The sequence below is a fragment of the Micromys minutus genome (assembly GCF_963924665.1).
Source record: "Micromys minutus genome assembly, chromosome: 6".
NCBI lineage: Eukaryota > Metazoa > Chordata > Mammalia > Rodentia > Muridae > Micromys > Micromys minutus.
This window is the reverse complement of record NC_137975.1, coordinates 43464999-43469230: the sequence shown is the minus strand read 5'-3', so window position 1 is coordinate 43469230 and position 4232 is coordinate 43464999. Positions and strand designations below refer to the sequence as shown.

The window sequence follows — 4232 nt, the reverse complement described above, 5'->3', positions numbered from 1 at the left end:
CAAGTAATGGGCCAGCCTGGGGGTCATGTGTCTGCCTTCTTGTCTTGAATGACTGCAGAGCAGTCCAGTAGATCCTTAAGTGACAATACCTGGTCACAAAGAATCACATGCTTGAATACCTGCCTCCTTTAAAGTACTTCTTTCTAATCAGTCTTATGTGCAGGGGGGGAACATGCAAGTCAAGTTTATTATTATTATTATTATTATTATTATTATTATTATTATTATTATTATTATTTAAGACCTTTATTAATAGGTGCTTGTAGTTAGTTGACTTTTTTGTGAAAAACATCAAGTTGTAAACCTTATTACAAATTAAAAATGAAGTTCTTAAAAATCTCAACTTGACCAGATATAAAATAATTTTAAAACCGTTAAAGGTGTATTGAGAAAAACCGGATTTTTTTTTCTTAAAAAATATGCTTGTCATTACCAAAACAAGACATCTTTAGGTAAAAATCCTAAGAACCCCCGTGCTGCATAGATAATGCAGATAGTTCTAGTGTATCTGGTCACGGGGCAAAAAGCAAGCACTCAAGGTCTTCAGCTCCAGTTCATTTCTTATTGCTGGAATTTCATATTCATTTCTTCTTGTTGGATGACGCAACAGAATGATGATAGGGATGGTAAATTTGCATTTACTCAGCCCCACCCTAATCAGCCTCGGGAGTTTTGTCTCTTTGCCATCTTGTGGTATAGGGTTCTCTGGGTGTCTGTATTGGTAGTTGAAGTTGCGGTCATACCGTCATTGAGGTGGCTGGTGACCTTGGGTCTCGTCTCCTTGATTATTTTGTCCTCTTCATTGCCATCCTCTCTAGGCTGTCTTTGGTGAGGAGGGCACACTGAGGAATCGTGATCTGTAACCCAGATACATATTCTGTCTCACTGTTGCACAGGGGTGTTGGAATACTGTGCTCCACGCACGCAGAGTCTCTGCATGTAGTAAAGGTGGGATAGGGCTGGCGTTGTTGGGCCTGGCCTTCAGGGGAGAGCTTTCCGTTTGATCACTCGTTCTTTTCTCCACTCTCACTATTCTGGTAATTTGTCTGGAAATTGTGTGGAGGACCCCTATGACATGAATGGCGTCTATAATAACTATGGTCCACTGCATATTTACTGCCCTGAACTGGAACTCCACCAGGGCCTGTAACATTTGCTGCCTCCAAACCTTTTCTCCTTCAACAACATCTAACTCCACAGTCTGTCCATCTCCTACACTGCGAGGGTACGTCCTGGGATTATTCCTCTTTATGGCAATCTGGTGTACAAACACGTCTTCCTTGGTGTCATTCCTGTTGATGAAACCTATCCGTTCCCTACATTGAACCATTTTACTGTTTCCAAAACCTTCGTTGAGATGACCTTCTTGTCCCTGCCAGCTGGTGCTAAGGATGTGAGGCCGCCCCTGGAGGGCCACTACCCCCGCTGCTGGTGGAGCCAGGAGGGCCGCGGTGGGGGGCGGCTGGCGGCTGCTGGGTCTCGGCCTCCGTGCTCATAATTGCAGTGATGGTGACTGAGGCTCCTCCCGGGTGTGATGGAGACTAGGCCGGCGGCGGTGGGGCTCTCGGGGCTCTCTGGGGTCCATTCTCTGCTCCCACTACCGATTTAATGGCAAGCCAATTTTTAAAGACAGAGCACATATTAATACGAGATGACCCCTGAGGCACCCCATCCTGCTGAACCCTGCTGGGGGCCAGATGATGTCGGTGGCCATCCAGACATGTGGTATCACCAAGTGCCAGGGCAGATGCCTGTGGTCTGTGCTGATCCTGAAGTCATGTTGCTACTAGGAGCCATACTGAGGGTGGAGGATCTACTGCATCTGGGGTCTGTGTTGATGTCAGTGGTCTCAGTTATGCCGCTGAAGACCACGTGGATCTATGCTGCAACCTAAAACCACATTGATGTCCACGGGCTGTGCTGTAGCTGGGGGCCATATTGGTGTAAATGGCCTCATTGCTACCTGAGGGCATGTTAATAATGTTCACGGTCTAGACAGCCTCCGAGGACCTTGTCCGGATCTGTGGTCCTACTGGAGCAGGAGGCTGCGCTCATGGTCTTCGCTGTTGCCTGAAACCTTGTGAGGCCCATGATCCATGCTCCCTTTGACCATTAAGAACAAGGCTACTTTTGCTATAACATCAATGAATACAGATGAACGGTTGAGAGAGAGGGACATGGAAGGCTTCCATGACAATCCCTACCTCTACTCTCCCCGCCTCCTCCAAAAAGTAACAAGGTAGACAGGAGGCCTTGGAAGAGAACCTTAAAAAGTGTCACAAAGATGCTGAGGGGTAGCTCTCCACAACTGATGGCTTCAACACCGCCGGAGGAGGTGCGGGAGAGGAGTGTGCAGTCCTATCCAAGGGGCATGCCACTGAGAATTTGACCATGCACCAGTGAGTATCTAGAAAACACAAAGTAAAGTTTTTTTCTTTTGGTGGGGGAGGATCATATAGGGTCATAGGATACCTTGAAAAGGGTTGTAATTGGGGCACATGATGTGACACTCCCAGAGAATCAATAAAAATGTTACGAGGGGGAAAACGTATTGGCTCACCATGCAGAGGTGGGTATGTTGCTCACTATCACTACACTACATTATCTAGAGCTGGCTGAGAAAGTTGTGGCCATCACGGTCATCTTATGCACCATTTGTTCCCGGCCCAGGGTCATACATGGTAAGGATAGGACTGGCACTTTGGGCCTTAGGGCACTGGGGTACAGATTTGAATTTTAAAGTGGTTGTCAAGACACGAGACTCTACTCATTTCGAACCTTCCATCTTTATCTTTACCCATAATGCACAATACTACAAATATCTTTAGAGAAATGGGTTCTAGGGCCAGACCACCTTGAAGCTGCTGCAGTGAATAATCATACTCAAAGATTCAGACTTTGTAGTAGAATCTTAACAGCTCAGAGAAGCTGACAGTAGAGAAGCCACGCCTGCCCTGGTGTCTCCTGCCCAGGATAGCTACACGGTTTCTTTGTTAAGTCTGCCAACTGAAAGATCTGGATAGAGGTTCACTGAAACACAAGGTAAAGCTGTTAGGGTGTAAGTGCATTGAAAGAGTTATTAACGCCATAAGCAGGCAGGCAGGTGCCCAGCAGCATGTTGGAGATTCCTTGGAGAGTTCAGGTCTTAGCACTGGAGTCTGACAACACAGTGAGTATAGCTTTCTAGTTGAGAAGTTTATATAACCCTATAATCAGGCTCTCTGACTCCAGGCCCGAGTGAATGGGGAACAGGTAGTGTGGTTACCAATAGCCCCTTTGATGTAAGCTCACTATCCTAGATGTCTGGGGGTTCGAAGTGTCTTAGCAGGTATCTGTGGGTGTCTGTGACAGAAAAAAACCTGATGCATGTACTATGGCCTGAGCATCTGGATTCTACGTTACATCATTCTTTTAACAGGCCTTGGGATTTGGACTCTGTAGAATAGATCTTAGAACATGCCCTGCTTTCTCTGTGGACATCACACTGCTTGAATCAAGTTGGATTTTGGTGTGCCCCTTTGAACACAGGGCTTCATTTTCTAGCTCCAAATACATGTGATTCCACACCCTTCCCTGCCCTGTGATTAACATTGCTTTAGCCAAAAAAAAAGGAGTAAGTTACCAGAAGTACAAATGTCACGATAAATGAGGAAATAGAGAGAGAGAGAGAGAGAGAGAGAGAGAGAGAGAGAGAGAAGTGGAGGGAAATTGAATTTAGGGGAAACAAGGGCCTCAGAGCCCTAGAACTATTTCCTGGTAACATGATAACCTTCAGAATGTGCTTACAAATTCCTCTACCATTGTATTAGTCAGGGTTCCCTAGAGTCACAGAACTTATGGAATGTCTATATTAAAGGGATTTATTAGAATGACTTATAGTTTGCTATCCAACTAACCCAACAATGGGCAGCTGGGAATGGGAAGTTCAAGAATCTAGTAGTTGCTCAGTCCCACAAGGCTAGTTGTTTCTGTGTAGGTGGGAATTCGGAAGAAGGAGGTTCCAACAGATGCGCTGGCAAGTAAGTGCAAGCAGGAGAAGAAAAGGAAGCTGTCCTTTTCCATTGTCCTTCTGCAGACCTTCAGCAGAAAGCATGGTCCAGATTAAAGGTGTAGACCACCACACCTAGATTTCAAACTTGCTCTATCCCAGGCTAGCTTTAAACTCAAAGTTCTGCTTGTTTCAGTGTCCTGGGATTAAAGGTATATAGCCTTGTCTGGGCCTAAGCTTTTCA

The 4232-nt window shown here is 45.8% G+C and overlaps 1 pseudogene across 1 annotated transcript; it reads right to left on the bottom strand.

Annotated features, from left to right (window-relative positions):
• Positions 1 to 499: 499 nt before the first annotated feature.
• Positions 500 to 1496, bottom strand: LOC308421991 (Y-box-binding protein 1-like; annotated as a pseudogene). Its single transcript has one exon. The product of its transcript is annotated as a Y-box-binding protein 1-like (transcript).
• Between the last annotated feature and the right edge of the window lie 2736 nt (positions 1497 to 4232).